We start from the raw sequence: 15,282 nt of genomic DNA, 5'->3' as shown, positions 1-15,282 counted from the left end.
CACTGGAACATTTCTTGAGGCTATTTACAGAATCTGGTCTTTGCATCCTGCCCCAAACAAAGACCAGGTAGCTGCTATTGACCACCTTTTCACATTGCCCTAAGCAAGCATCCTGCAGCTGCTATGCCCAATGAAAAAGCTTCCTTATTCTAAGCATATAAATACCCCTTTGTGTCTCTTGTCCCTTCATTCCTTCTTGTTTGGGTTCATTGCCCTGGTTGAAGTCCTGCGGGTCGGGACAACTGGCACCCAACGTGGGGCACGAGCCTCTGACTAAGGAAGGAACGCCGTCCTCCGGGAAAACTTGGCCAAGTACAGTCCGAGATCACGAGATCGCCTCGACAGACCCCGCCGAGAGACAGATCCAGGAGGAGAGTGGGGATGGCGCATGGTAAGTGACCCACTATGGGACAAGCAATATCGTCACATGATCTATTTCTGTCAGACCTCAGTGAGGCCTTCAAGACACGAGGAACACAGGTTAAGAAAAAGGATTTAGAATTATTTTTCTCATTCATAGAGGACTTGTGTCCTTGGTTCTCCTTTGAAGGAATCATAGATGCAAAAAGCTGGCAAAGAGTAGGAGATTGTTTAAAAGATTATTATGAAACCTTTGGTTCAGAAAAGGTTCCTGCTATGGCCTTTTCCTATTGGAATTTGATTAATGACATTTTAAAATGTTCTCTGTTTGATAGTGGAATTTTAAAACTTGTAAAAACGGGAGAGGAGGTTCTCCAACAGGCCTCTCGGCCCCCCGCGGCTTGCCCATCGGTTGTATTAGATCTTGAAACTCCTTCTCAAAAGGTAGATGAACATTATTATCCTGTACCCCAGGCTGCCCGTTCCCCTCAGAATAATTTAAATCCCGAGGAGGAGGCCACCCTGGAAGAGGAGGCGGCTCAATATCGTCAGCCTGATTGGCCCCCCTTACTCAGTCACCCCCTACCTCAGACTAAACCCTCTACCTCAAATATTCCGCATTCCTCCTATGCACCCCCTCCCTTTTGTGACCCGGCCTTTCAAGACCCCACTGCCCCTCCAGATCCAGATGTTTTTCTCCCCCCCCCTTTACCTAACCTGGCACCTTTACGCGAGACTCTTCAACATAGGCGAGAACACCTTCAACTTTTAAAAGAACTGCGGTCCCTTGATTATGAACTCCACATACTGGCCTTGACCAATACGCCAAAAACGCCTGATAAAATTAAGGTTAGATCAGGCCATCAATCAGTTCTCGCCTTTCCAGTAACTTGGAGCCAGACAGATAGGACCTCAGAGGGTGAGGAGGATGAATCAGAAGAGGAGGAAAAGGAGGATGAAGAGCAGGATACTGGGGATGAAGAGGAACAACCCACCCAGGGAAAAGGCCAACAAGAGTATAAGAGGCTTAGCCTCGGGTTTGTTGAAAAGCTTAAAAATGCATGTGCCCAATATGGCCCGACTGCGCCTTATACGTTAGCCTTGTTAGAAAACCAAAGTGCGCGCTGGCTCACCCCTAATGATTGGAAGTTCCTGGCCCGTGCCACCCTTAGTGGGGGTGATTTTGTTTTATGGAATGCGGACTTTAAGGAACAATGTAGAGAGACCGCGCAAAAAAATTTGGCTAAAACATCTTCAAAAACCTGGACCTATACTAAACTTTTGGGTAATGCGCCCTTTGATACCAATGCTAAACAGGCGCGCTTTCCTACCGGACTTTTGGCACAAATTCAAAATGCTGGCCTTTATGCTTGGAAGCGTCTCCCTCAAAAGGGATCGGCTACTACTTCCCTGGCAAAGGTTAAACAGGGGCCAGAGGAACCCTACAGTGACTTTGTCTCGCGGCTTAACTTGGCTACAGAAAGGCTTCTTGGGCCTAGTGAAAGTGAAAGTGCCTTTGTTAAACATCTTGCCTTTGAAAATGCTAATCCGGCATGTCAAGATGTCCTCCGACCACATAAAAACAAGGGTGACCTCTCTGAGTTCGTCAGGCTTTGTGCTGGAGTAGGGACCGCTCATGCCATGGGACTCGCCATAGGTGCTGCCTTTACCAAGGCATTTCAAGGTTCAGTCCCCAGCTCGCATACTTGCTTTGATTGTAAACAACCTGGTCACTTTGCATGTGAATGTCCCTTCGGCAAACAAAGCCAAGGGGCAATCCCCTCCCAAGCTACAGGTAGACCACTCCCTGCCACTTTTTGTCCCAAATGCGGTAAGGGCCGTCATTGGGCCAACGAATGTAGATCCAAAACAAATGCCCTTGGACAGCCCATTCTCTCTCGTTTTTCAGGAAACTTCCCTCGGGGCCAGCCCCTGGCCCCGACCATCCCCAAGACAAGCCCAGGGGCGATAGGGTTTGTCCCCTCCCAAACTCCCAGTCCTACACAAGCCCCCCACCTCTCTCCATAATTGCCTCCCTCCAGCAGGCAACCCCAGGCAGTGCAGGACTGGACCTGTGTGCCGCCACCGACACAGTACTAGACTCTATATAAGGACCTCAAATAATACCCACTGGGACCCTGGGAACCCCTCCGTCTCATATGTGTGCCTTTATTCTTGGAAGAGCCTCTGCAACCTTACGAGGTGTCCAAGTTTTTCCTGGTATTATTGATAATGATTATACAGGAGAAATAAAAATTTTGGCCACGGCCATTAATGGGATTGCAGCTATTCCAGCTCGAACTAGGCTTGCACAATTGATACTGCTCCCATTAAATTCAGGGGGTTCTTCCACTGCTCAGACCACACCGCGAGGAACTGCTTCTTTGGGGTCTTCTGATGCATATTGGGTTCAGCCTATCACTCAAAAAAGACCCACCCTCACCCTGCGAATTGAAGGAAAGGAGTTTCAGGGAATTTTGGATACTGGTGCAGATGCCACAATTATTTCCCAAAAACATTGGCCACCAAGTTGGCCCCTTACCTCGTCCCTAACTGACCTTAAAGGCATAGGGCAGTCAAAAAACCCTTTGGTAAGCTCCAGGGTTCTTAATTGGACTGACAAAGAGGGCAATAAGGGAACTGTTACTTCTTTTGTTGTTCCTGACCTCCCTGTTAACCTATGGGGCCGGGATATCTTGACCCAGATGAAAGTTATCCTTGCTAGTCCCAATTCTGTGGTTACACATCAAATGCTCCGTATGGATTTTGTCCCTGCTACGGGTCTTGGAAAATCAGGACAAGGAATCGTTGAGCCCATCCAAGCTACCCAAAAAACAGATAAACATGGGCTTGGGTATTCGGATTTTTAGTATCGGCCCCTGACCCTCCTGTGCCCCATGCAGATAAAATCATTTGGGAATCCCAAACCCCTGTGTGGGTGGATCAGTGGCCCCTTACCCAAGAAAAATTGGAAGCAGCCTCCATGTTAGTACAAGAACAGTTGGTGGCAGGCCATATAGAGCCCTCTACTTCACCATGGAATACTCCTATTTTTGTTATAAAGAAAAAATCAGGCAAATGGCGCCTTTTACAAGATCTACGCGCCATTAATAAAGCTATGTGCCCAATGGGAGCGCTACAGCCAGGCATTCCCACACCGGTGGCTATTCCCAGGGACTATTACAAAATGGTTATTGATTTAAAAGATTGTTTTTTTTACCATTCCCCTACATCCTGAAGACAGACCCTATTTTGCCTTTAGCCTTCCTCGCATTAACTTTCAAGGCCCCATGCAAAGATTTCAATGGAAGGTACTTCCCCAAGGCATGGCTAATAGCCCTAGCCTTTGTCAAAAATATGTTGCCCAGGCAGTGGACCCTGTGAGAAAACGATGGCAGCGTGTCTATATATTACATTATATGGATGACTTGTTGCTTGCTGCACCTGATACCCACGAACTTAGAAACTGTTATTTAGACCTTTATAAAGCCCTTACTGCCCTGGGACTACAGGTTGCCCCCGATAAAGTTCAAACACAGGACCCTTATACTTATTTGGGTCTAGAACTCCAAAATAATCAAATTCGGGTTCCTCAAATTCAACTTCGTTTAGACCATCTTCACACCCTTAATGATTTTCAAAAGCTGCTTGGAGATATTCAATGGCTTAGGCCATACCTAAGGTTGCCCACCAGTGTGCTTTTGCCTCTTAATGAGATTTTAAAGGGGGATTCTGACCCCCTCCTCTCCTCGAGAGCTTACTCCCAATGCATGAAATGCCTTAACCCAAGTTACTGAGGCCATTGCCCAGCAGTTTGTTACACAGATTTCCTATAATCTTCCTCTGGTCTTAATTATTTTACATACCCCTCATATACCCACAGGATTGTTTTGGCAACAGATTCCCCACTCCAATAATAAGGGCAGTCCCCTGCTTTGGGTCCATTTACCCACCACATCCCCCAAGGTTATTGCTGTTTACCCTGCCCAGGTAGCCTCTATCATTATCAAAGGTCGCTTGCTCTCTCGACAATATTTCGGCAAGGATCCTGATACCATTTTAATTCCATACACCAAAGACCAGACTCAATTTTTACTTCAGACTGGAGATGAATGGGGCATCACCCTGTCAGGATTTTTAGGACTAATTGACAATCATCTCCCCAATGATCCCCTTTTACACTTCGCCCAGCTACATCCATTTGTTTTTCCCAAGGTTACTCAAAAGGCTCCCATTCCTCAAGCCCTCACTGTCTTTACAAATGGCTCAAGCAATGGCCGTGCGGCCTTCGTTGTTAACAACCATACCACCACCTTTGATGCCCTTTACCAATCAGCCCAGCTTGTGGAGTTATTTGCTATAACACAGGTTTTTATGACGTTTTTTGATAAGCCTATTAATATTTATACAGATAGTGCTTACATTGCTCATTCTGTTCCCTTGCTAGAAATTTCACCCGCTATTAAAGTTTCCTCCAATGCGGCATTTTTATTTACTCAGCTTCAACAGCTAATTCAGGCCAGGAGACATCCATTTTTTCTGGGACACATTAGGGCACATTCTGATCTCCCTGGCCCTCTTACACAGGGTAACGCTCAAGCTGATGAGACCACTCATTCCATTTTTCCAGTTTTTGTTGGGTCTGTCCAAAAGGCTACAGAATTACATAATCTCCACCATCTAAATTCCCAGAATCTTCGATTGCTTTGTAAAATTACTAGACAGCAAGCACGGGAGATAGTAAAGACATGCCCTGCCTGTGTTGTCTCCCTTCCTGTACAACATCTGGGTGTTAACCCCCGTGGACTGCTACCCAATCAAATCTGGCAAATGGATGTTACCCATTTTCCTGAATTTGGAAAAACAAGATATATACATGTCTCCATAGACACATTTAGCGGGTTTGTTTTTGCTTCACCACACACAGGAGAAACTGCCAAAGATGTTCTCTCTCACCTTGTTTTAGCCTTTTCTGTAATGGGAAAACCAGCCCACATAAAGACAGACAACGGCCCAGCCTATACCAGTGCCAAGTTTAAACAGTTTTGTGCTATTTTTCAGATTTGTCATACTACTGGGATTCCCTATAACCCCCAAGGTCAGGGCATTGTAGAACGAGCCCACCACACCCTAAAAACCTGGCTTACTCTCCTCAAAGCCTCTGCCTTTTCATTTTCCACTCTTAGGGATCGCCTTAGTCACACATTGTTCACCCTTAATTTTCTAACTCTGGACAATGAAGGCCACTGACAGGCATTGACACCCATCTTCCAGTCTACTGCTCGCCCGTCTGTCATGTGGCAAGACCCCCTTACAGGCAAATGGAAGGGCCCAGATCCTGTTCTTACCTGGGGGCGAGGTTCAGCCTGTATTTTAGATCAAGAACAAGCGGCCCCAAGGTGGGCCCTTTATCAAGCTTGATAAAGCAGGTTAATGGCTTACCACAACCCAGGGGAAACCTTCCCCCCGAGGATGATGCCTTTTCTCTTGCAGATGCAGCTAGAACTCCAGACATGGACCATCCTGTTTGAATTTATTAAATAACAGATTAATCTCTTGGTTTCTAAGCCCATACAGGTTCATCACCATCGCCTTGATATGGCAGACCAAGGCATTGAGATCTAGGATTTACCCCAGGCTTTAATTAGTGTTTTGCCATGAGCTTGTTCCAGTGGGAAACAGCCCCCCTTCTTTTTCTTATTTAGAAAACCCTCCTTATTCATACCTCCTGACCATTCAACGGGCAAGACCTATTGCCATAAGGGATAGGGTCGCCCCTCCTCCTATAGGCCCCTCCGCTTGGGGGAGGATGCAACTATGGGAGGAAGAAAAAATGCTCTAATCAAGGGTGCAGGTAAGACTGCAGGGGGATGGATCCGCAAGATCCCAAAACCCAAGACCCCTGAGTGGCAAGGTCTGGTGCATGTCAGTTGGCATGCATACCCACAAGCCGTCTCTTCAAAAAACATACCAAGGCCTGTAAAATTCCCCTCCCCGAGTGAGGACGCTCACTCAGAGCAGAGAAAAACCCTGGCCCTTAGAGGACCAGAGCCTCTGTCACCCCCTTAAAAAGAGCAGCCAACAATTGATGGTCCATTTTCTAAATAAGAAAGGGGGAGATGTCAAGAGCCCTGCAGGGAGTCTCTCTGCATGATAAGCTTGACTATCTCCCTGGAACATATCTTGAGGCTATTTACAGAATCTGGTCTTTGCATCCTGCCCCAAACAAAGACCGGGTAGCTGCTATTGACCACCTTTTCACATTGCCCTAAGCAAGCATCCTGCAGCTGCTACACCCAATGAAAAAGCTTCCTTATTCTAAGCATATAAATACCCCTGTGTGAAAAATAAAATTTGGCAGCTTGATCAGAATCCTTGTCTTGCTGTCCTTCTTTGTGTCTCTTGTCCCTTCATTCCTTCTTGTTTAGGTTCATTGCCCTGGTTGAAGTCCTGCGGGTCGGGACAGCTACCTAGATTTGCTTCTGAACACCATATAAATGGGCGCCTGTCCTGTGAAATCTCTGTTGGTGTATCATTTCAGCTCCCTCCTTCAATGGATTTTTTGTGTGTGTCCGGTCGTGGGGCCTGAACTTTGGGTCTGGGCGCTGTCCCTCAGCTCTTCAGCTCAAGGCTAGCACTCTACCACTTGAGCCACAGTGCCACTTCCGGCTTTTTTCTTTTTGCTTATGTGGTGCTGAGGAACCGAACTCAAGGCCTCAGGCATGCAAGGCAAGTGCTCAACCACTGAGCCCCCTTCAATGGATTTTTGTTGTTTTGTTTTTGTGCCACTCCTGGGACTTGAACTCAGTTGTCCTTGAGCTTTTGTACTCAAAGCTGTTATTCCACCAGTTTGTGCCATAGCTCCCCTTGAGGTTTTCAGGTAGTTAATTGAAGATGGGAGTCCCATGAGCTGTTCTGCCTGAGCTACCTCCAAACTATGATCCTCAGATCAGAGATGCCTGACAAGCTGTGGTTACAGGTGAGAGCCACCCATGCCAAGATATTTCAATGATGTTTACAGAAGAATTCATAAATCTACAGCCAGCAAAGGCTAACCAGCGTCTGATATCCTGTACTTTCTAGGTAAATATCCCAAATACGTTTAGGAAATGCATTGTCCCACCATTGTTTTATTTCTGGCAAAGTTCTTGGATTGTAGGAACTATGAAAAGTATTTCACAAACTAATGCACAACCAAAAGATCAACAGATACTTCAATGTTGGAGCAAAAAATGGCTAGAATTTCTCTGAACACAAAGAGTACAATAAATGATGGGAATATTGTTTAATTCTCTTCTTTCTCCCTTGAAGATGATCTATGTCATCAGAAATCCTAAGGATGTCCTTATATCTGGTTATTATTTCTGGCTTTTTACAAATCTGGGTAAGAAACCAGAGTCATTGGAACAATTTTCTGAATGGTTCTTGCAAGGATATGATGAGTAGACTGTGAAGTGAATGAAGAAGGATTTAAACCTCTTTTAGTGTCCCCTCCCTCCAAGGTCTCCTTTAAATCTCACCATCTGTGGGTCCAATGCTTCCTCATCCCAGAACTCACATTGGCTAAAGGCAGCACCAGACTTCTCCCATGATGGAAGGTCCCAAGGTGTTTTGAGCCCCTGGAGCTTCCGTAGCCATGGAGGACCCGCCCCCTCCTGTGTGCTCTACTCCCAGATGTTGGCTCACAGCTTCTCACTGGCTTCCCACACAACCCAACTCTACCTTCCATACATATATTTATGTTTTAAATTTGTTTTGCTGTCCGTGTCAGAGTTTCTCACTTGAAGTTGGGATTGCTCTGTTTCTAGTCATGCAAAAGTTCTGGGTCATTCCTCATGCTTGTAATTTTGTCACTTCTCCATGGTTCTGTCAGGGGTCCATGGCCTGAGTTGGGTATGAAGGGTGGGGGGACCCCACATCTGTGCTCTATGTACCTCATCATCTGGTGTCTCAGGCCCTCTGGGTTTAGTTTCACAACCAGTAGAAGTGCTTGATGAGCTGTTTCTTCCCTGATTCAACATCTCTTACCACTTGGATCTATAGTCAGGGCTGGTGGATCCCGCCTATAATCTCAGCTACTCAGGAGCTGAGAGCTGAGGGTCAGAGTTGGAAGCCAACCCAGGCAGAAAGTCCTTGAGGCTCTCATACCCACTCAATCATCATGATGCAGGGAGTGAAGGTGTGGCTCAAGTGGTAGAGAGGAGTGTAGAAACCGAGGGACAGTGCTCTGGCCCTGATTCGAAGCAAAGATGATTCCAGTAGAATAAAGCACACCAAGACCTCTGCAGACTGACCTGCTGGGAGCCATGGGCAGGGATGGGAGGTGCCTCGTGTGCGTGTGTCACAGCTCAGACCTTGCACTCAGACTTGTGCTCAGTTGTGCAAATGATGGATTTGGGCCAAGCTTGCATGGAATGCCCTCAGCCTGAGTTCTGTGAGGGCCTGTGGAGCTCTTTGTCCCGGTCAGATGTTTTGGTGTGGCCTTTGGTGACCTGCTTCAGATGGTGCAAAGGTTGTGCTACAGGAAAAATATTGCTTAGAAATCCATATCCTGGCTCCACAGTGCTTGTGTTTGCTCTCTTTCCCTCTCCCTCCCTCTCTCTCCCTTCCTTCCTCCTCTCTCCCACTCATGGAGCTTGAACACTGGGCCTGGGTGCTATCCCTCAGCTCTTTAGCTTGAGGCGAGCACTCTACCCCTTGAGCCACAGGGTCACTTCTGGTTTTTTGATGGTTCATTGGCGATAAGAGTCTCATAGACTTTCTTGCCCAGGCTGGTTTGAACAATGATCCTCAAATCTCAGTGTCCTAAGTAGCTAGGATAACAGGCATGAGCCACCAGTACTCAGTAGGACTATCTCTTTGAGGCTATAAAGAGGCAGAACTTATTTCTCAGTTACACCCTGGTGAAGGTGACAGGGACCAGAGCAATCCCTGGTGAAACAAACATGCAGACCTGGAATGGTGGAAACTTTTCATGCTGCCCCACTGTTCACCCTGCAGTACCTTACGGGTCATGGTTTGATCACGTCCGAGGCTGGATGTCCATGAGGGAAAAGGAGAAAGTGCTGGTCCTCAGTTATGAGCAGATGAAAAAGGTAACCATTGATTTTACATGCACCCCACCACGGCCCTCTTGACCCCTTCTCCCATCTCCCGTGTTCCTCCAGTATCTTCTTCCCCAGTATCCTCCCCCCAGTCTCCATCCCACCTTCTATGTCAACTTTCTACATCCTGTTGTGTGTTATTCCTTCCTGCATTCCTCTCATCCTCCTTTTCTTTCTTTTTTATTTTTGTTTCAAGATGGAGTCTTGAACTCAGTACCTGATGTTTTGCTTTTTGGCTGGTGCTCTACCCACTGAGTCACGCCCCCAACTCCACAGGCCACCCATCCTCTCTCCTGCCAGTGCCTTCTGCTGTTTCTCTCTTCTCCTGCTCCCTCCTCCTCACTCCTGCTCTGTTGTCCCCTCACGTACCCGAGCTGTGTTTTTCTCTCCTTAGGACACAAGGAGCATGGTAGAGAGGATCTGTGGGTTCTTGGGGAAGGCGCTGGAACAGGGAGAGCTGGACTTGGCCCTGGAGAACAGTTCTATCCAGGCCATGAAGGACAACAAGATGTGCAACCTCCAAGATCTCCCAAAGGAGATTTCTCCCACTGGTTTCAAAGTCACCAGGAAAGGTATGGAAATGTCCCAGGGAAGGAGGTGCTGGAAGCCAGGGAAGGAAATCTGGTCTCCAACCAACACTCCTGGCCAGGAATCAGCCAGGAACAAGCTGTCTGTTCCTTTCCAGCTTGTTTTAAAACAAAGTAAACTGGAAGTGGAACTGGGGTTCAAATGGTAGAGTGCCAAGCCTTCAGCAAAAGAAGCTCAAGATCAGTGCCCAGGCCCAGAGTTGAAGTCCTACAACAGACAAACAAATCATGTGATATTAAGTAGATCTGAAAAGAAAACAAAGTGTAAGTACCAGCTGGGTGTCCATGGCTCAGGCCTGTAATCCTAGCTGGCCAGGAACCTGAGATCTGAGCATCACAGTTCAAATCCAGACAGCTTAGTATAATTCAGGAGATTCCTTCTCTCCAGTTAACTACCAAAAAAACAGAAAATAGAGTTGTGGCTCAAGTAGTAGAGCACGAGACTTGAGCAGAAAATAATTCCCAAATAGCACCTAGGCCCTGAGTTCAAACTCCTGTATAGACACACACATGCACACACATGCACACATGTACACACATTTAACTCTATTATATAAAAACTCTATTCAACTTCCTATTAAATGAAAATGCTATTGTGTGACTATGAGACCACATCCTGAGCTTCCTGACTCCCACACATCTGGAGAGGATGTGCCCCTCTGGTGGCAGGAGAAAGAACTTGAGAGGAGAGCACTGGACATGGAGCGTGGTAGCTGTAGAGTCCATCTCTCAGGGAGATCTGTGGCCTCACCCTTGGGGCATGCAGAGGGCAGAAGGGACACCAGGGCACACTGCTTTCCTGCCCTTACCAAGTCTGATGTCATTGTTTTTCCACGGCTTAGGTATCACGGGGGAGTGGAAGAACCACTCCTCCCCAGCCTAGACCCAAGCGTTCGAGGAAACATTCTGGGAGAAGATGGCGGGACTACCTCTGGAGCTGTTCTCGTGGGACTAAGCCCAGATTTAGCTCCTTATCTGTTAGGATGAAGACTTGTGTCCCCATCTTATGGAGGTGACAGGACTGGGCACAGATCATAGCATTAGTCTGTCACTCGAATCAGGAGGTCTGACTTTGCCTGTCACATCTTTGGTGCAATCACCAGGACGGGTGGCAGCCACATGCAGGTGAGGAACACAAAGGGACCCGTGTTTGTTCTTGCTGAAATAAATGGGGCCACGGCATCGAGGGCTGACAAACATGCCTTAGTGTTCTGTTTAGCAAAGATGACCTGGGTGAAAGGCTGTGGAGGTCCCTCGGGTGGGGACAGTGGGCTGCCCATGGCAGGAGGCTGCCTGAGGGTTTGCTGGATGTCCTGCAGAAAGGGTTGTCTTCCCCTCCCCATTGATCTTGAGTGGAAGCTCTGTCCCAACTTGGGACAACCTGGAATGAGGCCAGAACAGACACCAGGTCCTGGAATTGAGGTTTGGGGCACCAGGAGCCTGAAGCCTTTTGCCAGCTTCAGTGCCCTGAGTCCATTTGACAAGGTATTTATTTATTTTTTTATTTTTTTGGGTTCGGTCTTGGGGCCTGAACTCTGGGCCTGGGCGCTGTCCCTCAGCTCTTCAGCTCAAGGCTAATGCTCTATCACTTGAGCCACAGCGCCACTTCCGGCTTTTTTCTTATGTGGTGCTGAGGTATCGAACCCAGGGCCTCGAACATGCAAGGCAAGTGCTCTATGACTGAGCCACCTTCCCAGCCCATGACAAGGTATTTACTGAGTAGGGCATGGAGCGTTCGTGTACAAAGTGAGATCACCATTTCCCTGACATCACAAGCACCAATATTACAATACAATCTTAATCACAAGCACCCATCCTGAGGTGTCATCTCCCTCAAGTGATAAATAACTCTCTCATCTTAAGCAGCAGGTGTAAGCGGCAAATGACTTAGAGTTCACATAGATTTTTGTCTATCCCAAAGATCCCAGAAGGTCTGATGTGGAATTAGCCTACACCCAAGAAAGAAATCTGAAGTCCTATCAATCCAGAAGGGAGTGACCATTCCAAGAAGCTCTCAGGATTCTAAGAGTTCATATTCAGAGGAGGCCTTCCATCCTCCCAATCCTTTCAGCTCTCACAGCCCCCCTTTTCCTATGATTTCAGAAAGCATAATTCTCATTTTTGTTTGAACTAGCATATGCTGCATGCTAGAAGATAAACATTGAAATAGACAGGAGGCTAGCCGGATAATCCATAAAATAGAGGATCTTGGACCCAGAAAAGGCAAAAAAAAAAAAAAAAAAAAACAGGAAAACTATTCTGGAAATCCCCAGTTATCACTGAATTTTAACTTTTTCACCTCCTGTTTGAGCTGCTCTAGCTGGTTCTGAATCCTTTGAGAATTGCCATTTATCTTAAAGCAGCTCCGTCCTTCAAATAGTTCACAACCTAAATGGTTTTTCAACAGCAACGAATCTGTGGCGCTTCCAATGAGTCAAATTATTGTTCTTCCCTTTTCCATTTCTTCATTTCTTGATTGATTGATTGATTTGTTTATTGATTTCTTGATTTATTTATCTGTCACATGGTTAAAAATACAATGTAGTCTGCTTCACTCTTTCTGGACACCTTATTCAAATCTAGGGACAGGCAGAATAAAGCTGCAGCTACAGCCCTATGAATTTAACAGCATTAAGTTATCACAATTTCGAGTGAGATCTTGTCTTATGCATCTCTTATTCTGATGGGTCAATTTACTAAGACAGACAGGCACCATTCTCCTAACATAACAGTCACAGATAATTTTTCTTTAGAGCGCCACCTGCCTTTCATCCACAAAAGAAAGAACAGCCAATGCCCATTCTTTTTCCTTGAGGCAAACAGAGTCTTGTCAGTGATGAGCAGTTGCTAAGGTCATTTCCACAGCTGAAACATGAACACTCACAATGAACTATAAATTCAAGGTCCAAAGTTAATTCATTCTCTAAAATCTCATCTTCTTGACGACCAATTTCATCCTGAGTTATAGTTTTACTTCTTTTATACTGACAGCATGTCCTACTAAACTTTGTGTTAGAACATTTTGCACAGAAGAGCCTTCTTTGATACAAAAGGAAGTTTCATTCATTGTCTTTTTTTTTTTTTGGTTTGTCATAGGGCTTGAGATTTGGGTCTGGGCACTATCCCTGAGCTCTTTAGCTCAAAGCTAGAGCTCTATGATTTGAGCCACAGCACCACTTCAAGTTTTCACCACTTCCCGCCTGGGCTGCCTTTGAACTGCAATCCTCAGATCTCAGCCTCCTGAGTAGTTAGGATGACAGGCATGAACCACTGGCAGCCAGTCTGACCAAATATTTTAACTCCATCTTTATATCACTGGACAGGTCCCATTTCTGAGTTGTTACATATCACAGTACAATTTAAGTGCAACAGTTTACCCAGCATAGGAACCTCCCAAACAGAGGCTTATACTGAGCAGGAGGCACCAACCATCTGAATAAGCACTATCATCATTATAAACAACGATGATGCATTCACTTCCTGTCTATTTTAATGTTAAGTGCTCTAATTGTTCTTTTACTAATTGCTTGTACAACCACCTTTTGTTATGTGTCCTGTAAATATGTCTAAAACCTACTCTAGAACAAGCCCCACGTCTGGACTCTAAAGTGGCAAAGACTGCTATCCCATCCCTTACTAATGTTAAAGGGCTAATGACATTGTTTGGCCTGGGAATGCTTTTGCTGATGGTTTTTCTATGCCTTCCTTGCATTATACATGCACTGCAAAACTCTTATGAGCCAGCCAGTTACATAAGATCAAGCTCCAAGTAAATAAATTTCCCCTAGAGGAACCGCAGCCAGAGACAGGTAAGAGGGGGTGCCAGTCGGACCTAAGACAGGGACTTCAGCTTTGCTCTGAAGAAGTTCCCGATGACGGGAAAGACAGACAAGGCAATCCACCCAACCTAAGACAGGCGGGTTCACTTCTTTAGACAAAGACAGGTGTTGGGAGCTGACAGTAAAGCTTTAAAGGTCATCTTGACCCCTGTACTCACTTGAAGGCACGTACAAGGAACTGGCTTACTTGAAAGACACCAGGTGCCCGGGATTGCTTTGCTATGTCTGCACAGTTTGTTTTAAATTTTACGGCTTGGGACATTTCTAACTCTAACTGTGGTGGGACTGATGTTTATTATTGTGCTAGGTCAGGATGAGAGGTAACTGGGACAGGCTCTTATGCACAAGGGCCCTCCTTCCCCCCAGACTTGCCTCCAACCCCCTGTGTGGCCAAATGTAATCCTGTTAAAATAACCTTTACAAAGGAGGGGGAAAAGATAACTAACTGGGAGGTGGATCTGCCATTAAAACAAAAAGGGTGAATATGTGAGGGGTAGCAAAGATGGCCCTGAGAGGAAGTTGAGTGGGCAAAGCCCGATTTGCTTAGGTTCAGTGTGTAAACAACTCATGGAAGCTTAGGTGCATGATAAGGTGTGGCCTTTCAGCGATTGGTTGGTTCCATTTCCTCTCCTCCCACACAGTCTTTTGCTTTAAAAAGGAGATGCTCCCTGTTAATAAGTGAGTTCCTGCTTGACTTGACACCCCTCTGCTTCTGATTGTCTCCTGGGCTAAGGGAGGCTGGGGAACGGGCCAGCGGCCACAATTTGCACTTACCTCTCCTCAGACCCCGTCCATCCAAAGACAGACGAAGACCCAACACATACTCATATCATTATACCTGTACTTGAACCTTAAGTGGTTAGTCTTATTCATTTCTATATTTTGAAACGAATATTTAAGACAAGTCTTACCTCCCAAATGCTTTTCTCGGCTCAAGGAAACTTTCTTTGGTTTTTGGTGTTGTGTTTGTTTGTTTTTGTCGGTCCTTGGGCCTGAACTCTGGGCATGGGTGCTATCTCTGAGCTCTTCAGCTCAAGGCTAGTGCTCTACCACTTGAGCCACACCACCACTTCTGACTTTTTTTGCTTATATGGTGCACATGAATCGAACCCAGGACCTCATGCATGCAAGGCAAGCACTCTAGAACTGAGCCACCTTCCCAGAACTATTTTTTTACACCATCATGACAGATTTTAAGCAGAAATACTAGATTATTTTGAACATTTTCACATACACTTACACTCATACTTATGTACAAGAGTTTTAAAGCTCAATTAGATGATAAAAATGAAAGTTGGCCAGGTGCCTGTGGCTCACACCTGTAATCCTAGCTACTCAGGAGGCTGAGAATAAAGATCCAGGTTCAAAGCCAGCCCAGGCAGGAAAGCCCAT

Source organism: Dipodomys merriami, unplaced genomic scaffold (assembly GCF_024711535.1).
Source record: "Dipodomys merriami isolate MVZ:Mamm:240054 unplaced genomic scaffold, mDipMer1.0.p SCAF_106, whole genome shotgun sequence".
In the NCBI taxonomy this organism is placed as follows: Eukaryota; Metazoa; Chordata; class Mammalia; order Rodentia; family Heteromyidae; genus Dipodomys; species Dipodomys merriami.
Note: the sequence above shows the minus strand (reverse complement) of the source record.